Here is a 24629-nt window from a genome sequence, read left to right as displayed (position 1 = left end):
GAAAAAGTGAGCATTACAATACAGCATGTACAGAACCTGTTCCACTTAGTGGCCCTTCTTCTCTTCAACGGTGGTGGTCGTACTGTACTGTACAGTATGCCATCAAATAAAGCATGCCATGCCAAAAGAAGAAGCTGGTGGGTGGGACAGGCTTTTCTATTGGAATTACTGTTCAGGACTGTGTCAGAGGCGGAACTCAGTTCCCTCTACCATTGGAAACCAGTTGCCCATCACTTTTACACCTCTGGTTACAGTGCAGTACTACAGTAATTCTTACCACTTTCATCGTCCTCCTCCTCATCTTCCTCCAGCTCCATGGCCTCCACCTCAATGATGTCTGAGTGGAGAAAGGAAAATACAGTAGTACAGGAAAAAAAACATCATTTGCCTACTTACAGGTACTGTACTGAACATGTACTGTACAGTACAACTCCATAGAAGAAGGTCCTAATGGTGTAGATTGAAATGTCTACACACCATCTCCAAGCGGGCACCACCCACCTACAGTAGTGTACTGTACAAACAGGCAAGGCCCAAAGTCTGCGTGACACCCAGCGCAGAGCCCCCCCAAAGTGAAGTCCTACACCAAAGGCATTGTCAGTTCCTCCAGAACCACCTGCACTTCCAACCACTTCAACAGCCAACCCCCACCTCCGCATCCCACAAAGCACCCCCTCCACCGGACCACTGTACTCACTGCCTGGCTCCTGGTCCTCCTGCTGCTCCACCTCCTCCTCCTCTTCCTCCTCGGTGTCGAGGAGAACCGCCTCTTCTTCCCGGGTGTGGCCTAGTGATGCTGCATTAAAAAAAAAAAAAAAAACATTGTAAACGTACTGTACTGTACAGTAAATTCCCTTCTACTTTTAGAACTCCATAGAACGGTTGTGTCAAAGTCATGGCCCTCCAATTGTTGTGGAAGTACTGTACACATCCCACCCAGCATGCCATGCCACAGTTTTAACAATCCATCATACTGTACTGTATACAAAAAGTGGCATGCTGGGATGTGTACATATGTACTGTACAACCAGCAAAGGCCCAAAGGCTGCGTGACACTCAATGCAGTGCACCCCAAAGTGAATGCCTTCGCTGAACGGCATCTTCAGTTCCTCCAGAACCACCTGCACTTCCAACCACTTCAACAGCCAACCCCCACCTCCGCATCCCACAAAGCACCCCCTCCACCGGACCACTGTACTCACTGCCTGGCTCCTGGTCCTCCTGCTGCTCCACCTCCTCCTCCTCTTCCTCCTCGGTGTCGAGGAGAACCGCCTCTTCTTCCCGGGTGTGGCCTAGTGATGCTGCATTAAAAATAAAAAAAAATAAAAACATTGTAAACGTACTGTACTGTAAAGTAAATTCCCTTCTACTTTTAGAACTCCATAGAACGGTTGTGTCAAAGTCATGGCCCTCCAATTGTTGTGGAAGTACTGTACACATCCCACCCAGCATGCCATGCCACAGTTTTAACAATCCATCATACTGTACTGTATACAAAAAGTGGCATGCTGGGATGTGTACATATGTACTGTACAACCAGCAAAGGCCCAAAGGCTGCGTGACACTCAATGCAGTGCACCCCAAAGTGAATGCCTTCGCTGAACGGCATCTTCAGTTCCTCCAGAACCACCTGCACTTCCAACCACTTCAACAGCCAACCCCCACCTCCGCATCCCACAAAGCACCCCCTCCACCGGACCACTGTACTCACTGCCTGGCTCCTGGTCCTCCTGCTGCTCCACCTCCTCCTCCTCTTCCTCCTCGGTGTCGAGGGGAACCGCCTCTTCTTCCCGGGTGTGGCCTAGTGATGCTGCATTAAAAATAAAAAAAAATAAAAACATTGTAAACGTACTGTACTGTAAAGTAAATTCCCTTCTACTTTTAGAACTCCATAGAACGGTTGTGTCAAAGTCATGGCCCTCCAATTGTTGTGGAAGTACTGTACACATCCCACCCAGCATGCCATGCCACAGTTTTAACAATTCATCATACTGTACTGTATACAAAAAGTGGCATGCTGGGATGTGTACATATGTACTGTACAACCAGCAAAGGCCCAAAGGCTGCGTGACACTCAATGCAGTGCACCCCAAAGTGAATGCCTTCGCTGAACGGCATCTTCAGTTCCTCCAGAACCACCTGCACTTCCAACCACTTCAACAGCCAACCCCCACCTCCGCATCCCACAAAGCACCCCCTCCACCGGACCACTGTACTCACTGCCTGGCTCCTGGTCCTCCTGCTGCTCCACCTCCTCCTCCTCTTCCTCCTCGGTGTCGAGGGGAACCGCCTCTTCTTCCCGGGTGTGGCCTAGTGATGCTGCATTAAAAATAAAAAAAAATAAAAACATTGTAAACGTACTGTACTGTAAAGTAAATTCCCTTCTACTTTTAGAACTCCATAGAACGGTTGTGTCAAAGTCATGGCCCTCCAATTGTTGTGGAAGTACTGTACACATCCCACCCAGCATGCCATGCCACAGTTTTAACAATCCATCATACTGTACTGTATACAAAAAGTGGCATGCTGGGATGTGTACATATGTACTGTACAACCAGCAAAGGCCCAAAGGCTGCGTGACACTCAATGCAGTGCACCCCAAAGTGAATGCCTTCGCTGAACGGCATCTTCAGTTCCTCCAGAACCACCTGCACTTCCAACCACTTCAACAGCCAACCCCCACCTCCGCATCCCACAAAGCACCCCCTCCACCGGACCACTGTACTCACTGCCTGGCTCCTGGTCCTCCTGCTGCTCCACCTCCTCCTCCTCTTCCTCCTCGGTGTCGAGGGGAACCGCCTCTTCTTCCCGGGTGTGGCCTAGTGATGCTGCATTAAAAATAAAAAAAAATAAAAACATTGTAAACGTACTGTACTGTAAAGTAAATTCCCTTCTACTTTTAGAACTCCATAGAACGGTTGTGTCAAAGTCATGGCCCTCCAATTGTTGTGGAAGTACTGTACACATCCCACCCAGCATGCCATGCCACAGTTTTAACAATCCATCATACTGTACTGTATACAAAAAGTGGCATGCTGGGATGTGTACATATGTACTGTACAACCAGCAAAGGCCCAAAGGCTGCGTGACACTCAATGCAGTGCACCCCAAAGTGAATGCCTTCGCTGAACGGCATCTTCAGTTCCTCCAGAACCACCTGCACTTCCAACCACTTCAACAGCCAACCCCCACCTCTGCATCCCACAAAGCACCCCCTCCACCGGACCACTGTACTCACTGCCTGGCTCCTGGTCCTCCTGCTGCTCCACCTCCTCCTCCTCTTCCTCCTCGGTGTCGAGGGGAACCGCCTCTTCTTCCCGGGTGTGGCCTAGTAATGCTGCATTAAAAAAAAAAAAAAAAACATTGTAAACGTACTGTACTGTACAGTAAATTCCCTTCTACTTTTAGAACTCCATAGAACGGTTGTGTCAAAGTCATGGCCCTCCAATTGTTGTGGAAGTACTGTACACATCCCACCCAGCATGCCATGCCACAGTTTTAACAATCCATCATACTGTACTGTATACAAAAAGTGGCATGCTGGGATGTGTACATATGTACTGTACAACCAGCAAAGGCCCAAAGGCTGCGTGACACTCAATGCAGTGCACCCCAAAGTGAATGCCTTCGCTGAACGGCATCTTCATTTCCTCCAGAACCACCTGCACTTCCAACCACTTCAACAGCCAACCCCCACCTCCGCATCCCACAAAGCACCCCCTCCACCGGACCACTGTGTGGGCCCTGGGCAGCAGACCATATCAACGGCGCACTTTCACAGTACGGGATGCGGTCATAATGTCGAATGACATAATGTCGAATGTCAAAATGTCGACTGCCATAATGTCGACTGGGGTTATGTCGAATTGCTCTTTTGGGGTTTTTTGGCCCGAAATGTCAACAGTGTCGACATGGACACTGTTGACATAGTGAATCGGACCCTCGCATCGCTCGCGATGCTTAGGGCATTTTTACACATTTGACATTGTGGTGTCGACATTTTGACATTCGACATTATGTCATTCGACATTATGACCGCATCCCGTACTGTGAAAGTGCGCCGTTGATATGGTCTGCTGCCCAGGGCCCACACAGACCATATCGACGGTGCTCTCTAGAGCCGCCAACCCCCCCTCCCTGTACCCCCCTCGGTACAGTACTGTGCTTACAGCGCCTGATGGCCTGAAGTCTCTCAGGATCCCTCCTGACCAGGTCACTCCAGCGCCGCTCTAAGGAGCGGATAGACCGCTGACGGCCAGTGTCCCTAAGAATAGCCCTGCGGGACTTTCTGTAGGCCTTCATTTTCTCCTTGTTGCTGGAGAGAGTCCTGTCTCTCCAGCGCACAAGGTGCCTCAGCTCCCGGGTGCTGTACGGGCCCTCTCTGCGCTCCGCCATTGTACTGTACAATGCAGTGGTGCACAGCATACAGTACAATAAAGCACAGGTGACGCAAAATTTCGGCGCGGGGGTCCTAGACACATGACTTTCATCATGCGCCCAAAACTTTATTTAAAAGAGTTTGGAGATACTAAATCGCTAGGACATACTGTACTGTATAGTTTTATTAAATATCATTCTACAAAATACTGTACACACTGTATTCCAATAGAAAAAACCCTGAGGATGGCCCGCCAGCTCTGGAAGCACGTCTGGCACGGCCCGCCCCTTCGTGGATTCTTTGCTCTGCAGGAGATGTTGAAGTGTAATGACCTGTATTAGCCGACCCCCTCCACCCCTGGGGGGAGGGGAGGAGGCGCTTGACTTCATTACTCCTTGCAAGAGACAATACAGTATTGCAGCGTGTGAAATAGGGCTTTCTTAAACCAGTCACCCCCGGCAAACCTCGCACTGGACGCTTCAACTCATACTGTAACTCTTGGTCCTCGCGGAGGTTCAGTCGCATTAGCGGCTAAATCTCCCGAGTGTACTATCTAGATTCGGCCGCAGATGCGCCTGAACCTCCGTGAAGTCTGGTCTGTCACGACTCGGCTTGTGAATCCTTCAGTACACATTTAGTGGTCTACGCTAGCTTTATTGATTACTGTGCATTTATAAATAAATAAATAAATAAATGAATGAATGAATGAATAAATAAATAAACATCAAAATTATCTTACAACCCCCTCCCCTCCGTAATCGAACTCGGGCCTCCTGCTTGGATTGCCGCGCAGCTAACCACTAGACTACTGTACGGTCATGTAACCCGTGGCAGGATGTGATGGCAAAACCAGTACCCCTGCAGCCTCTGAGACGCCCCCCTGGCGAGAACCCCGAGGACGGCACGGCCCGCCCCTTCGTGGATTCTTTGCTCTGCAGGAGATGTTGAAGTGTAATGACCTGTATTAGCCGACCCCCTCCACCCCTGGGGGGAGGGGAGGAGGCGCTTGACTTCATTACTCCTTGCAAGAGACAATACAGTATTGCAGCGTGTGAAATAGGGCTTTCTTAAACCAGTCACCCCCGGCAAACCTCGCACTGGACGCTTCAACTCATACTGTAACTCTTGGTCCTCGCGGAGGTTCAGTCGCATTAGCGGCTAAATCTCCCGAGTGTACTATCTAGATTCGGCCGCAGATGCGCCTGAACCTCCGTGAAGTCTGGTCTGTCACGACTCGGCTTGTGAATCCTTCAGTACACATTTAGTGGTCTACGCTAGCTTTATTGATTACTGTGCATTTATAAATAAATAAATAAATGAATGAATGAATGAATAAATAAATAAACATCAAAATTATCTTACAACCCCCTCCCCTCCGTAATCGAACTCGGGCCTCCTGCTTGGATTGCCGCGCAGCTAACCACTAGACTACTGTACGGTCATGTAACCCGTGGCAGGATGTGATGGCAAAACCAGTACCCCTGCAGCCTCTGAGACGCCCCCCTGGCGAGAACCCCGAGGACGGCACGGCCCGCCCCTTCGTGGATTCTTTGCTCTGCAGGAGATGTTGAAGTGTAATGACCTGTATTAGCCGACCCCCTCCACCCCTGGGGGGAGGGGAGGAGGCGCTTGACTTCATTACTCCTTGCAAGAGACAATACAGTATTGCAGCGTGTGAAATAGGGCTTTCTTAAACCAGTCACCCCCGGCAAACCTCGCACTGGACGCTTCAACTCATACTGTAACTCTTGGTCCTCGCGGAGGTTCAGTCGCATTAGCGGCTAAATCTCCCGAGTGTACTATCTAGATTCGGCCGCAGATGCGCCTGAACCTCCGTGAAGTCTGGTCTGTCACGACTCGGCTTGTGAATCCTTCAGTACACATTTAGTGGTCTACGCTAGCTTTATTGATTACTGTGCATTTATAAATAAATAAATAAATAAATAAATGAATGAATGAATAAATAAATAAACATCAAAATTATCTTACAACCCCCTCCCCTCCGTAATCGAACTCGGGCCTCCTGCTTGGATTGCCGCGCAGCTAACCACTAGACTACTGTACGGTCATGTAACCCGTGGCAGGATGTGATGGCAAAACCAGTACCCCTGCAGCCTCTGAGACGCCCCCCTGGCGAGAACCCCGAGGACGGCCCGCCAGCGTCTGATACCTGTAGTTCTTTCATGGATTGTCTGAGTTTGTCCTTTCATAGATTAGTGCTGTCATGTACTGTAGTACTGTACTTTATTTTAGCGCAAGTCGATACCGTCCAACTCTGGAAAGGCAGGAGGCACTTTGACTTCAGCGCCTCCTCCATTTGCTCACTTGTACTGTATTGTACGTTCACTAGTGTCTCATTTTAATTTACTTTACTGTACTGTACTGTACTTTATCATTTCCCACGAGCACCTCATCGTGCATGAGCGTCTAATCGCGCACGAGCTTCTCATACAGTATAGTAATACGGCGAATGGAGGAATCACTCCGACTGTATCTTGATGGAGCATTAGCCACCCAGTGGTGGCAGATTGTATTACATGGCGAGCAACCATGTCGCTTGGCGGACGCCAGCGCCATAAAAATATCGATGCGCCAGAACCTCCGCCATGGCGTCCAGGCGGCAATAATAAGGCCGGCGCTATCTGTATGCTATAACTATTGATAGAGGAGTAAAAGATCTACATGGGTGTTTTTTTATTGATAGGTGACTTTTCTGCATTTTATAAATAAATTAAATTAATAAATATAAAGAGCATCACAATGGAGCACATACTCAGCAGGTTTGAGCGGCTTTCAGCTCAAAGCCGCCCAGTGTGTGTGCCCCGGCGGTGAGTGCTGCTGCGCGCTCCCACATCATCGCCAGTAAAGCCGTTCATCTGCTGCTATTACAAGCAGATGAGCGGCTTTGAGGACGGCTTTGCATAGCTCTGCACTATGCAAAGCCGTCCTCCCCGCCGGGCAGGGGGAAAGCCGCCCAGTGTGTATGCACTGAGCAGCTTTCCCCCTCAGCGATGATAGCGATCATCGCTGTGCACACACACACACAGCATAATCACCCAGTGTGTACGGACCTTTAGGACACATATGACAGGAAATGGCAGAATGGTTACATGTTCTTGGAAGGGGAATGTAATGTGAGACACACAACAGATCCCAGATAGAATGTCAGTAGTAACATACTGTGGCCATGGAGAAATCCCCTTATATTCTTCTGTGGCGGCAGCAGAAATGTTTGTACAATGATTGTATTGAGCAACTGTGCTGTATAATTACATCCAAATACCTTTTTCAGCTTGTCAATAACCATCTGGGCCAAGAACCAGGAGTTACTGACAACATCCGCCACCACCCCTTCTTCCAGCACATCGATTGGGTCGCCATGGAATCCCTTGGGATGGAGCCCCCATACTTCCCTGTAAGTATAAAACAGAACTTCCATGAGCTACTCATTGCTGGTCAGCAGATAATGTATAAGTGCCAAACACATACATGGGGTGTGGATTAAGGGATCAGCTCTGTATATATAGACAGCCATTATGTCAGCATGCAATAGGCTGACAGGGTCACTAATTAGACAGTGTCTAGGATAGACAGGGTGAAATGTTTAACTGACAAATTGTCAAGTTTTAGTCATTTTAGCCCTTCTCGACCCCCTAATGCCTAACCCTAACTATCCACCCCAGTGTCTAAGCCTAACTCTCCCCTTCTGCAGCCTGACCCGGACCTTAATCCTAACTACCCCCTAGTGCCTAACCCTAGCCTGTCCTCTTCTGCAGACTAACCCTGACCTTAACCCTACCCCTACCTGAGAGAGCTCAATAAGATTTGGCACATGATGTGCCTTTTCTTACACATGAATTACATGCGATTTTTCACACATAATCTCGGAGAGCTGCAGGCAGGGGGTGTATGAATTGAAAAATACGGTACTTGTTTCCTAGCACGGCCACACCGATTTACATCGGGGTGGTCGTGTCGGAAAAATCGGGTCGATCGCATCGCATGCGATTTGGTCGCATGCGATGCGATCGACGCGACCGACCGATTTTGGACCCGATTTTTTTTTTTTAATGAAATGTAAATCGGGTCCCTGGGACCCGATTTTACATTGGATTCAATGTAAAAATATTACCAACCCCCCCAAATTTAACGGCGTACACCGCACCCCACGATAGACGCCAACCCGAAGCGTGGCGAGCGCAGCGAGCCCCGCGAGGGGACGCGTATACCTGTGAAGTTATACGCGGCCCCTGGCGGGGCTCGCTGCGCTCGCCACGCTTCGGGCTCGGTGGCTCGCTGCGCTCGCCACACTATTCTATTCTCACCTCCACACCGACGTGGATAGTAGGGGAATGAAAAGGTCGGAGGACGCGCACCGCCGCCCCTCGCGGGCTCGCTGCGCTCGCCACGCTTCGGGTTGGCGTCTATCGTGGGGTGACGACGGGGAAATCCTAATGTGAAATGGGTCATATTGGCCCATTTCACATTTTTCAAATTTTTTCACTATTTCAATGTTAAAAAATATTTTAACATTGAAGCCTATGGAAAAATCGGGGGCATCGCGTCGGGACCATTGTTAATGGTCCCGACCGACGCGATGCCCCCGATATTTTACCTTTCCCAACACGATTTCAATGTTAAAATATTTTTTAACATTGAAGCCTATGGGGAAATCGCGGGCATCGCGTCGGTCGCGTCGTGACCATTGTTAATGGTCCCGACCGACGCGATGCCCCCGATATTTTGTCCTAGCCGGCCAAATGGACCTGATTTCAAAGGAAATCGGGTCCATCGTATGGATCGTGTACCTTAACTTAAAGGTACACGATCCATACGATTGTGGCCGTGCTAGGAAACAAGTACCAAAAATACTATTCAAAAGATCAGGTGGCTGCTGATTTGCTGAAAGAGATCTCTCAGCCAAACAGTGGCCACCCAGTCTTTTGAATAGGATTTTTCAATTCTCCTTGCCACCTGCCGCACCCTGCTCACCGCACCCAGGATGTCCTGCTGACTGCTGCACATAAGATGTATTTTATGTGCAGCCGTCCGAGCTCTGATCCGATGCGCACGGGACTGCGCATCGGATCCGATCGGATGTCAGAGACAATCTGCTGGATCCTCTGGCCCAAATCGCGTAGCATATGGGGGCCTTAACAGTGTAAAGATCCCTAACACAGTTATTCTTGTGCTCAGGGTTACATAAAAATCACTGACAAAGACACATTTATAGTTTTCTTTCTAGCAGGGGACACACAAGTAGAAAGGACATAATTACTATGTTACCAATACTTTCTTATTGCCCCAGATTTGAGCTCCGTTACATCTTCTGACATTTTTCTAATATAATTGATAATCCTGCGCCTCATAATAAGCTGACAAGGAGACAAAGTGGACTATAGAGCACAGGTTACACTTTCCATAGTGAGCTTCTGGAATGTCATTTTCCTCTCTGCACTTCTAGAGTATATAGATGTCTCTTGATAGCACAGAGTAGACGAACACCTGTAATTGCACCATAGCGACCTCACATCTACTGTAATGCTGTGGTTTATATATATATATATATATATATATATATATATATATATATATATATAGTCTGAGCGACACCTTTATACATTTATGCAACATTTATGCCACTGCCTTTAGCTTTATATATAGGCATTTTCTTAGGGTCTATAATGGAAACTACTATAAATAACCTTTACATAAAGAAGTTTGCTAAATGCCTCTGTCTGTCTTACACAGTCCTATGGTAGATGTAATAATCACTGATATACAACGTTACTTCTTATTTCTGTAGGCATTCTTTCCACCCTCTGCCTCCAGTAATAACCATCGGTACTTGTTTCCTAGCACGGCCACACCGATTTCAATCTTGTCAGTCTTGAGCATCGCGTCGCATCGGTGGTTTTTTTGTATGGTAACGATGCTCCCGACCGATAAGATACCCCCGATATAGTTATGTACTCACGATGTCTTTTTTTCGCGTCGGTTTTCATATCGGCATCTTCTTGATTGAGTCGTGGCCCTTTTAATTGTGTACCCCCGACCGACGCGATACTACCGATTTACTTTTTTTCTCACGATCTCTCTATTAAATCGCGTCGGTCGCGTCGCATGTTTAAGTAAAACTCCCCGATGCTCACGATGCACACGATTTTCATCTGTCCCATTGGCCCAACGATTTTCCCGCTGTTTAGGCCCTTTTTAATAGGCCCAATTAATCTATATAGTCCGACCCCCTATAAAATCTACCTAGTAACATATGTTTTAATGTGTTGGAGTGTGTGTTTCTATGTCAATATGAAATCTTCCCTCTGTAATCTGCTCAGTTACAGCATCAATGTCAATATTTATTGTGATAGTCCGGCCCCTTACTTTGACAGCCCCTTCTGTTCTTTTTTCCCCTACTGCCTTTGTGGGTTTGTCTCGGTAGGAGTGAGACGTGTATTCAGTTGCTGGTGATTTCTTGGCTGATTGATCCTTTGTTGGTGATATCTCCCTGATTGATCTTGTGCTTTGAATACTATTTGCTGTTGTTCGTGAGCCTTGTGCTGCGGATTGCTGCTGTTCCAGTGGATTATTGCTGATCCTGATTATTCTGCGATTGATTTCTGCTGATCCTGACCCTGAGCCGTGCTGATCGTTAGTCCTGAGCTGTGGATTGGTCTGCTGTGGAGTGCTCTGTGGGTGATTTCAAGACCTCTGAGATGGCTGAGGTGAATATGTTCTCACTGCCTACAAGTGAGGAGGAGGAAGTGGCGTTTCTGCAGCGCCATCATCTGCTGCCATCAGAGGCTACATGCGACAATGGTCATCCGATGCGGCTGAATTTGAAGGAGACCATGTGGCGCTGTAACGTGAGGGACTGCCGTTTGAAGAAGAGTCTGAGAGCAGGACTGTTCTTTCCTGGCTGTCGTTTGCCTTTCGCAACGCTGGTCCGCTTCATATTTTCCTGGGTGGAGGAATATACCAGCATTGACTACTGTGAGAAGAATTTGTCCCTCTCTAAGAAGACGGCTGTCCTGTACAACAAGTACATGAGGGAGGCCTGCCTGCTGGACCTCATGGCGCAGCCGCAGCGCCGGATCGGAGGTCCCGGCATGATTGTCGAGGTGGATGAGACCCTCTTCGTCAAAAGGCAAGCCAATGTTGGCCGAGTACTGCCTCAGCAATGGGTATTTGGTGGCATATGCAGAGAAACTGGCCAATGTTTCGCCACCAAGGTTGCCACTCGGGACGCCAACACCCTCATGCAAGCTATCCTGCAGTTTGTGGAGCCGGGCTCTCATGTGTACACTGATTGCTGGAGAGCCTACAGTACAGCCCAGCTGAATGCTGCAGGATATGAACATGCCCAGGTCAATCACCGTTATAACTTTGTAGACCCTACAACAGGGGTTCATACCCAGAATGTTGAACGGATGTGGGGGGCATGTAAGTGGCGGAATAAACGCCACAGGGGCACCGCCAGGCATATGCTCCAGAGTTATCTTGAAGAATTCATGTGGCGGAAGAGCCTGGGACAAGAGAATCCTTTTGCCCGCATACTAATTGCCCTGACTTTATTGCCCAAGGACTCTTGAGATTTACCCCCATTTCTGTTTCCCCCATTAATGCACATGTCATATCTTTTGTTTGCCATTGATTATATACAGTTTTTCTATTTTCATTTGAAAAGTAAATTTTCAAAAATGCTTTTAAAACACTTGTGTTTCTTGTCTCAGGTGAATGATTTGTGATGGATGAATGCTATGGAGTCACACCATCACTATCCAAATAATTTTTGGAGTGCGGTGAGTGTAGTGGAGCACTAAGTCAAAATCGTGGTAAGCGCAGCAAACCCCAAGAAGCGTGTGTGGGTTATTAACATTATAATTTTCATAGGCTTCTGGGGCTTGAGGCCCTCACCATGGTTTGGACACAGAGAACCACTTTTTTTAAGCATACTAAGCATGATCAACTTGAAGTTGACATGTTTAGTCGACATGTCGACATGATACACATGTTGACATGTTTAAAAGCATATCGCGTCGGCCGCAATGTACTGTGAGCTTAACAGCTCAATGCTGCCGACCGACGTGACATGTACTTGATTAAGCACTATATAGTGCTTAATACTGATCTTAACATGTCCGTCGCGTCGGGGCCGTTTTACAACGACTCCGACCGACGCGATCGATCAGTATAAGCACTATACAGTACCCTTAATACTGTTCTTAACATGTCCGTCGCGTCGGGAGCATTTTACAATGGCTCCGATCGACGCGACCGATCAGTATAAGCACTATACTGTGCTTAATACTGTTCTTAACATGTCCGTCGCGTCGGGAGCATTTTACAATGGCTCCGACCGACGCGACCGATCAATTGCGAAGTAACTCCCCGTATTACGCGCTACACCGTCAATATACAAAGAAATATCGCGTCGGTCGGTCTTATGCATTGTCGTGAGCGTAACATCACCGCCCGACCGACGCGATTTTTCTGCCTGCCGGAAAAAACGCGCCAAAAGCACTCTGGGGAAGGACATCAGCAGCCATTTTGATGGTAATCAGTGAGCACTACGCAGCAGCTGTGTCTGTCTCCCTGCCCCTGCACAAAACAGTAAGTAGATTTACAGACTTACTGAGCATAGGTGGGCCTTTTGGTTTGTGAACAATATATACAGGCTTAGGAGGGTGGGGGTGGGGTGGGGGGGGGGATTTGGAGGGGTAGGGGCGCTTACTGTGGTTATACATGTGTCCTTCATATATCATTTGTTTGAGGATTAGGGGGTTATCATTGGCTGTATAGAGTGGATAATGCTTATGTTCAAGGGGTAGTGCTTATCTAAATAGCTATAAAGTGTTTATGTGCAGTAGTTTATGAAGTGTATGACTTTAGTGTCATGGCAATAATGATAATATGGATAACACAGGTTTATGTGCAGAGAATATCATGTGCCTGGAAATGATGTACTGTGTGTTATAATACATACAGAATAGTCTGTTGTTTCTGATAGTAATGCATGGTGACATAGACTGTAATGATTTCTTGGTACATATTTGTTAAATAGAGCAGTTTGAAGTGTGTTGTGCTTGTTATTGAAATGGTGCAGCAGGCAGTATGCTGTGTCTACTTTATAGTAATGTGCATGTAAAGTGGTTGGTAATTGAAGTGTGAAATGGCCCCCACAATTGTTAACACCAGCCCCACTATCCACGTGAACCCGAAGCGTGGCGAGCGCAGCAAGCCCCGCGAGGGGCGGCGGTACGCGTCCTCCGACCTTTTCATGCCCTACTATCCACGTCGGCGTGGAGTTGAGAATAGAATAGTGTGGCGAGCGCAGCGAGCCACCGAGCCCGAAGCGTGGCGAGCGCAGCGAGCCCCGCGAGGGGACGCGGATACCTTCACAGGTAAGCGCGTCCTCTCGTGGGCTTCACAGGTGTCCGTGGTGATGTGGACACCTATGAAGCCCGCGAAGAGACGCGCTTACCTGTGAAGGTATCTGCGTCCCCTCGCGGGGCTCGCTGCGCTCGCCACGCTTCGGGCTCGGTGGCTCGCTGCGCTCGCCACACTATTATATTCTCAACTCCACGCCGACGTGGATAGTAGGGTATGAAAAGGTCGGAGGACGCGTACCGCCGCCCCTCGCGGGGCTCGCTGCGCTCGCCACGCTTCGGGTTCACGTGGATAGTGGGGGTGGATTTGTATGTCATTCCATTTTGATTATTGATGTTTTTTTTATCTGTTTTGTGGAATTGCAGTTGCGGTTATCGGTGAATTAAAAACCGGAAATTTTGGAATCAAATTCCATTTTTGCACAGAATAATGTAAGTTGTGCTTAAATTGTGCTTCTAATTAATTTGTTAATGTACCCAAAATGACTTTTTTTCACAGTGTACCAGCCCCACTATCCACGTGAACCCGAAGCGTGGCGAGCGCAGCGAGCCCCGCGAGGGGCGGCGGTACGCGTCCTCCGACCTTTTCATGCCCTACTATCCACGTCGGCGTGGAGTTGAGAATAGAATAGTGTGGCGAGCGCAGCGAGCCACCGAGCCCGAAGCGTGGCGAGCGCAGCGAGCCCCGCGAGGGGACGCGGATACCTTCACAGGTAAGCGCGTCCTCTCGCGGGCTTCACAGGTGTCCGTGGTGATGTGGACACCTATGAAGCCCGCGAAGAGACGCGCTTACCTGTGAAGGTATCTGCGTCCCCTCGCGGGGCTCGCTGCGCTCGCCACGCTTCGGGCTCGGTGGCTCGCTGCGCTCGCCACACTATTATATTCTCAACTCCACGCCGACGTGGATAGTAGGGTATGAAAAGGTCGGAGGACGCGTACCGCCGCCCCTCGCGGGGCTCGCTGCGCTCGCCACGCTTCGGGTTCACGTGGATAGTGGGGGTGGATTTGTATGTCATTCCATTTTGATTATTGATGTTTTTTTTATCTGTTTTGTGGAATTGCAGTTGCGGTTATCGGTGAATTAAAAACCGGAAAATTTGGAATCAAATTCCATTTTTGCACAGAATAATGTAAGTTGTGCTTAAATTGTGCTTCTAATTAATTTGTTAATGTACCCAAAATGACTTTTTTTCACAGTGTACCAGCCCCACTATCCACGTGAACCCGAAGCGTGGCGAGCGCAGCGAGCCCCGCGAGGGGCGGCGGTACGCGTCCTCCGACCTTTTCATGCCCTACTATCCACGTCGGCGTGGAGTCCAGAATAGAATAGTGTGGCGAGCGCAGCGAGCCACCGAGCCCGAAGCGTGGCGAGCGCAGCGAGCCCCGCGAGGGGACGCGGATACCTTCACAGGTAAGCGCGTCCTCTCGCGGGCTTCACAGGTGTCCGTGGTGATGTGGACACCTATGAAGCCCGCGAAGAGACGCGCTTACCTGTGAAGGTATCTGCGTCCGCTCGCCACGCTTCGGGCTCGGTGGCTCGCTGCGCTCGCCACACTATTATATTCTCAACTCCACGCCGACGTGGATAGTAGGGTATGAAAAGGTCGGAGGACGCGTACCGCCGCCCCTCGCGGGGCTCGCTGCGCTCGCCACGCTTCGGGTTCACGTGGATAGTGGGGGTGGATTTGTATGTCATTCCATTTTGATTATTGATGTTTTTTTTATCTGTTTTGTGGAATTGCAGTTGCGGTTATCGGTGAATTAAAAACCGGAAAATTTGGAATCAAATTCCATTTTTGCACAGAATAATGTAAGTTGTGCTTAAATTGTGCTTCTAATTAATTTGTTAATGTACCCAAAATGACTTTTTTTCACAGTGTACCAGCCCCACTATCCACGTGAACCTGAAGCGTGGCGAGCGCAGCGAGCCCCGCGAGGGGCGGCGGTACGCGTCCTCCGACCTTTTCATGCCCTACTATCCACGTCGGCGTGGAGTTGAGAATAGAATAGTGTGGCGAGCGCAGCGAGCCACCGAGCCCGAAGCGTGGCGAGCGCAGCGAGCCCCGCGAGGGGACGCAGATACCTTCACAGGTAAGCGCGTCCTCTCGCGGGCTTCACAGGTGTCCGTGGTGATGTGGACACCTATGAAGCCCGCGAAGAGACGCGCTTACCTGTGAAGGTATCTGCGTCCCCTCGCGGGGCTCGCTGCGCTTGCAACGCTTCGGGTGCGTGTGTATAGTGGAGGGACACAAATATATAATTACTTCTGTTGTCAAATGTGGTGTAAATTGCATTTATTATATCATATGCTATCAATATCTCAGATAAAATCTTTTTTTTTTTGTGGATTCTATTTCAGTTTGATTGTGATTTTTTGGCCCTTTAAGGGAATTAGTTTAAAACTCTTTTTTTTTTACACCTGCTACTGACTGAGTTAAATATTAGTGGTTTTTTTGTAGTGTGTTAATGAATAACAGTGCAGTGCGTTCATTTTAATAGTGTAAACCTAATTGTTTTTTTTTTTTTACAGAATGGCCCGTCAGGTTGATAAGAACCTCATGAAGAAGTTGATCGATCTCTACAAAGAGAATAGATGTCTGTGGCGACAAGATCACATAGATTTTCACAACCAGGCAAAGAGGAATGAGGCCTTTGGGAAGATCTCGGCCTACGCTATGAGACGTGTCCCTAATGCAAACATCACGTGGGTCCGAAAGAAGTTCACTAATATGCGGACAGTGCTGGTGAAGGAGCACAATCGGGTCCAGCAGTCACGATCTTCAGGAACTGACCCTGCAGATGTGTACCAGCCAAAGTTGTGGTACTACGACCGTATGCTCTTTATTGTGGAGGAGCAAGGAAGGAGGGAAGCAGAGGGAGCTGCTACGGATGAAGACTCTTCATCCAGTGCACAGGAGAGTGCTGACGTAGCAGTTCCCTCTGAGTCGTCGCAGCAGGGTGAGTCGTTGTCGGAGGTGGCGCCTCCTGTGGTGGCGAGCACCTCATCAGCTCCCCCCAGGAGGCGTAGAAGGAGACGGGCGACAAGACCTGCTGCTACCGGCCAGGAATATTGCTGCCCATACAAGGAGGAAGCAGTAAACAATCCCCCAGATGACTGCAAAATGTTCACGAATCATGTCTGCGCAGAAATGCGAAAGTGGAAAGGATCAACACAACACCACTTTAAGCGTGTGCTGTATGGCCTGATGTTGCAGGCAGCAGAGGATGATATCTGTGCTGACTGCAACGGAACGTCATGCCGCAATGCGCACAGACAGCCACCACGCCCACACCCACATCACCTCCCCATGTTCAGTGCGCCGGTTGCTCCTCCGCCTGCCCCTTACTATGCGCCGGGACCCCCTATGCCACCTCCCACTGATCCCTCGACTTTGCCTGGGGCTGTGTACTCCGCATTGCGGAATGTGCAGCCCCCCACCCCAGGCGAAGAGCGTTATTCAAATTATTAATTCGGCTAATTTGACTTTTAATTTATAATTTGGCAGCAATGTTCTTGTTTCTCTTCCTTTCTGAGTACTCTACAATAATGAGTTTTTAGTCATGTACTACAATTTTGGTTGGTGAACGTTGCAGTGCGGTCTTCCTGAATTTTGCGATGGCTGTACTAGTTTTGCTCCTTCACTAACCACTGTTCTGCATATTTGTAACTTATTTCGGATTCATGTGATTGTTTGCATTAGTGGGCACTGTTTTGTAGTGTGCCGTGATCTTCCCACGCCTCATTTCAATTTGCCTGGTTGTGATAGCCAGGCATCTATTCTCTTTGTACTGATCGATCAACTTCTTCTGAGATTGTATTTTGTGTGTCAACTGTGATAAATTGTGATAAACCAAAAAAAATGACATTCATTTTGTTAAAAAAGAAAAAAAAAATATCAAAAAGAAAAATGAAACAAAATATAAAAAAATGACATTTATATTGTTAAAAAAAAAAAATTTAAAAAAAGAAAAAAAAAACAAAAAAAAAAAAAGAAAAAAAAAAAATATTTTTATTTATTGATTCTCTTGTATGTTATGTTCTTAAATTTTTTTCCCGTAAAAAAAAAAATAAAGGCAAAAAAAAAAAAAAAATTTCAATACGTTTAAAAAAAAAAAAAAAAAAAAAAAAACTTTTCAATAAAAGTGTTGAAATGTATTATCATGTGTCGTGTTATTTATTATTTTGGGTGTAAATGTGAGGTTAAATTTGAACCAGCCATGTGAAACCATGAGATGGGTGCTTGCAATAGAAAATATTGCGTCGCTCGCATCAGGGCCATTGAATAATGACATTCAGTGCTCCCGATGGGACCGATAGTTCAGGTGTAGTTATAAATAGTGTGTAAATTGTAAATGGGTGCTTGCAATAAAAAACATTTCGTCGCTCGCGTCAGGGGCATTGAATACTGACATTCAGTGCTCCCGATGGGACCGATAGTTCAGGTGTAGTTATAAATAGGGTGTAAACTGTAATTGTGGGTGTAAATGTGGGTTTCAATTGGAAGCAGGCATGTAAAACCATAAAATGAGTGCTTTCAATAAAAAACATTTCGTCGCTCGCGTCAGGGGCATTGAATACTGACATTCAGTGCTCCCGATGGGACCGATAGTTCAGGTGGAGTTAAAAATAGGGTGCAACTTGTAAATGGGGGTGTAAATGTGGGGTTCTATTGGAAGCAGCCATGTAAAACCATAAAATGGGTGCTTTTGATAAAAAAAATCGCGTCGGTCGCGTCGGGGGCATTGAATACTGACATTTAGTGCTCCCGATGGGACCGATATATGGTAAAACACCCGATATCGTTGAATTCTTCAATTATCGCGTCGGTCGCGACGGGGACAATAAATCCTGTCATTTAGTGCTCCCGATGGGACCGATATCTGGTAATCCACCCGATTTCAGGAAAATCTTCAATTATCGCGTCGGTCGTGTCGCGGTAATTGAAGCATGGTACACGATACACAGGATTAGCAAAAATCAAGAGAATCGCGTCCGTCGGGGGTGATCGCGGCCCTTAAAGTGCACTAAATTAGAGCCACGACCACTCCCGATTGTGGCCGTGCTAGGAAACAAGTACCTAACCATCTAGAACTAATGGAGGCAGAAGAGGCCAATTACCCACCAATTACAGCGGCGGAGCAGGCAAATTTTACGGGTTTCTCGTCAATTACCTCCAGCTGGAGAAGCTTCCCAAATCCACCTGGTCTAAATACATCTAGTGAGGCAGAGGCACTGCTAGATGCGACCATGCCAGGTTCTGCATGTAAGTACATTATATCTTAATTTTTCTTATTATTTTTAACCATGTTTAATTGAAGACTTCAACTTTAAATGGGGACATGATAAAGAAAGAAAAATGGAGCTAGATCTGGGTATAGCAGTATTATACAAACCAATAATACATGTTCAGAATGGGGCGTACACCCGGGGTGATTTCAGGTCATTCTCTAAGTGATCTCACTAGAAAATGCCCCTACATTTGCTGGTGAATTTATTCCAGCACTACATTATGTATGCGGCATGTAATATACATAGATGGTACGTACAGCAAAAATATTAATCAGTGCATTGGAATACATGTATGATAGTAGTAATGCAGAGAACTCAGTGTACATATATCCCTATGGAGCGAAGGAGAAATAAACTGTGTTTTCTGCATTATAACTATACTGTAGGGTGGGGGAATTCTGTGATTCTCTTGCTTTGTTTAGCCCCTCCGTTGCCTGAACTAGCCCCTACCTTGCCTGAACTAGCCCCTCCCTTGCCTGAACTAGCCCCTCCCTTGCAAGCACTTGCAATGGACCAATGAGTTCATTTGAGCAACTTGCCACTTCTGTATACCACATATTTATTTCCTACCTGCTATTCATTATGATCACCCTGGCCCTGATTGCAGGGGGAGGGGGGGTACGCAGGCACTGCGGAAGAAGTTTGGTCCTCACGCAACGCTGTGAAATTCATTTCATGGGGACCAGAATAAGGTCTTTACTGAGAACCTGTAAAAGAAAGATCCGTAAGCAGGGAAGAGATTTTGCGACCTCTCTGTAACTAAAGATACTCAGTCTGTACCCCTTCAGTCTCACTTACATATTATATCTTGTAAAAGCAGCCAGCGTACAATTACTTACAAACACTCTATCCCATCCTCCATTTCCCATAAGATGTGGCCCCTCCCCATAGAACCCCCTGATGTGCAGGTCCAGGTGCTTACTCTACAGATGAGCGCATTAGTGCAAACAGAAGCGTCACAAAGCAGCTTATGCTCTGCAGTCCCGTAATGTTACAATCTAGTAAATTATACAAGTGTCTATAGATTTCATCATGGAAACAAAAGATATATATTATGCTATTTTGTATCTTGTTATAAATGTGACCAGATTGCACATGGAGTAATAGGTACAATGTACTTTTGTTATCATATAGAACATCAGCTGAAATACAGAAGGTAAGAGGATGGATGTCAACAGGTAAGATATGAAGGCGTGTGATCTACAGTGGCAAAGGCTACACACCGGTCAGGTAGTATGAGACCTTTGTATTTGGTGGTGACGCTGGTAAGAGCAGTTTGGGAATAGGATGCAGGAGGCAGAAAGGTGGTGGTGGTGGCAAAGAAAGGAGAAAGATGGGATGAAGAAAGCAGGCGGTGGCAACAAAGAGAGGAGGTGACAGGGAATGAGACGCAGAATATAGGCGGTGGCAGCATAGAAAGGAGAGGATGGGGAATGAGACGCATTAAGCAGGCGGTGGCAGTAAATAGAGAAGAGGTGACAGAATGGGATAAAAAATGCAGGCGGTGGCAGTAGAGAGAATGTGACGGAAGAGATGAAGCAGGCGGTGGCAGAATTTTTTTTAAATTTACATATGAAAAAAATTTAAGCATATAAATGATAAGAAATTATAGTGAAAAGATATAGTAGAGTGAGATATAGAGTGAATAAATAAATATATAGTGGATGAATAGATAGATAGGGGAATGCGAGAAAGAAAGCAGGCGGAGGAGGTTGAGAGAAGAGAGGAGGTGACGGAAGAGATAAAGCAGGCGGTGGCAGAAAAATATGTAAATTTACATTTGAAAAAAATTTTAAGCATAGAAATTATAAGAAATTATAGTGAAAAATTATAGTAGAGTGAGATATATAGTGATATATAGAGTGAATAAATAAATATATAGTGGATGAATAGATAGATAGGGGAATGCGATAAAGAAAGCAGGCGGTGGAGGTTGAGAGAAGAGAGGAGGTGACGGAAGAGATAAAGCAGGCGGTGGCAGAAAAATATGTAAATTTACATTTGAAAAAAATTTTAAGCATAGAAATTATAAGAAATTATAGTGAAAAATTATAGTAGAGTGAGATATATAGTGATATATAGAGTGAATAAATAAATATATAGTGGATGAATAGATAGATAGGGGAATGCGATAAAGAAAGCAGGCGGTGGAGGTTAAGAGAAGAGAGGAGGTGATGGAAGAGATGAAGCAGGCGGTGGCAGCAAAAAAAATTTTTAAGCATATAAATTATAACAAATTATAGTGAAAAGATATAGTAGAGTGAGATATATAGTGAGATATAGAGTGAATAAATAAATAGATAGTGGATAAATAGCTAGATAGATAGGGGAATGAGATAAAGAAAGCAGTCGGTGGAGGTTGAGAGAAGAGAGGAGGTGACGGAAGAGATGAAGCAGGCGGTGGCAGCAAAAAAAATTTAAGCATATAAATTATAAGAAATTATAGTGAAAAGATATAGTAGAGTGAGATATATAGTAAGATATAGAGTGAATAAATAAATAGATAGTGGATGAATAGAGGAATGCGATAAAGAAAGCAGGCGGTGGAGGTTGAGAGAAGAGAGGAGGTGACGGAAGAGATGAAGCAGGCGGTGGCAGCAAATTTTTTTTTAAAGCATATAAGTTATAAGTAAATTATAATGAAAACATATAGTAGAGTGAGATATAGAGTGAATAAATAGATAGTGGATGAATAGATAGATTGGGGAATGCGATAAAGAAAGCAGGCGGAGGAGGTTGAGAAAAGAGAGGAGGTGACGGAAGAGATGAAGCAGGCGGTGGCAGAAAAAATGTTAAATTCACTTTTGAAAAAAATTTTAAGCATATAAATTATAAGAAATTATAGTGAAAAGATATAGTAGAGTGAGATATAGAGTGCATAAATAAATAAACAGCGGATGAATAGATAGATAGGGGAATGCGATAAAGAAATCAGGCGGTGGAGGTTGAGAGAAGAGAGGAGGTGACGGAAGAGATTAGGCAGGCGGTGGCAGCAAAAAAATTTTAAGCATATAAATTATAAGAAATTATAGTAAAAAGATATAGTAGAGTGAGATATATAGTGAGATATAGAGTGAATAAATAAATAGATAGTGGATGAATAGATAGATACTGTAGATAGGGGAATGCGATGAAGAAAGCAGGCGGTGGAGGTTGAGAGAAGAGAGGAGGTGACGGAAGAGATGAAGCAGGCGGTGGCAGCAAACATTTTTTTAAAGCATATAAGTTATAAGAAACTATAGTGAAAACATATAGTAGAGTGAGATTTATAGTGAGATATAGAGTGAATAAATAGATAGTGGATGAATAGATAGATTGGGGAATGCGATAAAGAAAGCAGGCGGTGGAGGTTGAGAGAAGAGAGGAGGTGACGGAAGAGATGAAGCAGGCGGTGGCAGAAAAAAATGTTAAATTTACTTTTGAAAAATAATTTAAGCATATAAATTATAAGAAATTATAGTGAAAAGATATAGTAGAGTGAGATATATAGTGAGATATAGAGAGCATAAATAAATAGATAGTGGATGAATAGATAGATAGGGGAATGCGATAAAGAAAGCAGGCGGTGGAGGTTGAGAGAAGAGAGGAGGTGACGGAAGAGATGAAGCAGGCGGTGGCAGCAAATTTTTTTTTAAAGCATATAAGTTATAAGAAATTATTGTGAAAACATATAGTAGAGTGAGATATATAGTAAGATACAGTATAGAGTGAATAAATAGATAGTGGATGAATAGATAGATTGTGGAATGCGATAAAGAAAGCAGGCGGTGGAGGTTGAGAAGAGAGGAGGTGACGGAAGAGATGAAGCAGGCGGTAACAGAAAAAATGTTAAATTTACTTTTGAAAAAAATTTTTTTTAAAGCATATAAGTTATAAGAAATTATAGTGAAAAAATATAGTAGAGTGAGATATATAGTGAGATATAGAGTGCATAAATAAATAGATAGTGGATGAATAGATAGATAGGGGAATGCGATAAAGAAAGCAGGCGGTGGAGGTTGAGAGAAGAGAGGAGGTGACGGAAGAGATGAAGCAGGCGGTGGCAGCAAAAAAATTTTAAGCATATAAATTAGAAGAAATTATAGTGAAAAGATATAGTAGAGTGAGATATAGAGTGAGATATATAGTGAGATATAGGTCCTTATTCAGATCTGCGTGCATTCGCACGCAGATCCGATGTTGGCCATCTGCACATGCGCAGACGGGTATCTGCGCATGTGCAGGCATATGGTGCGTGCACCCATGGCGACCTTTCGGGTTGCCGGGTGCACGCACCCATGGCAGCGAGGGGGGGCGGAGATGGGCGGGGGGCGCCGGGCTGCCCCATTACAATATGGGAATGCCCAGCGTTCCATGGGCGTTCCCATGAGAACGCTGGGCATTCTCATGGTAATGAGGCAGTGACGCGGGTGTGTGGGCCGGGTAGCTGACATCACCGGATGTCAGCTGCCCGCCCATATCACGCCAGCGTGCACGCAAATGTAAGTGACTGAAAAGTCACTTATATATGCGTGCACGCTAAACATCATTCGATGTTCGCCGGGCGGGGTTTGGTGGACTCGCAAGACTGCGAATTCGCAGCCTTGCGAATCAACCTGAATAACCCCCATAGAGTGAATAAATAAATAGATAGTGGATGAATAGATAGATAGGGGAATGCGATAAAGAAAGCAGGCGGTGGAGGTTGAGAGAAGAGAGGAGGTGACGGAAGAGATGAAGCAGGCGGTGGCAGCAAAAAGATTTTTTGAGCATATAAATTATAAGAAATTATAGTGAAAAGATATAGTAGAGTGAGATATATAGTGAGATATAGAGTGAATAAATAGATAGTGGATGAATAGATAGATAGGGGAATGCGATAAAGAAAGCAGGCGGTGGAGGTTGAGAGAAGAGAGGAGGTGATGGAAGAGATGAAGCAGGCGGTGGCACAAAAAATGTTAAATTTAAATTTGAAATTTTTTTTCAAGCATATGAGTTATAAGAAATTATAGCGAAAAGATATAGTAGAGTGAGATATATAGTGAGACAGAAAGTGGATAAATAAATAGATAGTGGATGAATAGATAGATAGGGGAATGCGATAAAGAAAGCAGGTGGTGGAGGTTGAGAGAAGAAAGGAGTTGACGGAAGAGATGAAGCAGGCGGTGGAAGCAAAAGAAAATTATAGCATAAAAGTTATAAGAAATTATAGTGAAGACATATATATTAGAGTGAGATGTCTAGTGAGAGAGAGAGTGGATAAATAAATAGATGGTGGATGAATAGATAGATATCTAGTGGGTAAATAGATAGATAGATAGTGGATAAATAGATAGATAGTGGGTAGATAGACAGACAGATAATGGGTAGATAGATAGTGGGTAGGGGAGTGCGATAAAGAAAGCAGGCGGTGGAGGTTGAGAGAAGAGAGGACGTGATGTGGAAAAGGAAGAAAGCAGGCGGTGGCAGCAGAGACAGTAGGTGGCAGGGGATCGGATACAGGAAGCAGATGGTGGCAGCAAAGAGTGGAGGTGACGGTGAATAGGACACAGAAAACAAACAGTGGCAGCATAGACAGTAGGTGAAGGGGAAT

This window comes from Crinia signifera, chromosome 1 (assembly GCF_055691185.1).
Source record: "Crinia signifera chromosome 1, ASM5569118v1, whole genome shotgun sequence".
In the NCBI taxonomy this organism is placed as follows: Eukaryota; Metazoa; Chordata; class Amphibia; order Anura; family Myobatrachidae; genus Crinia; species Crinia signifera.
The sequence above is the reverse complement of the archived record's forward strand: the minus strand, read 5'-3'. Positions refer to the sequence as shown.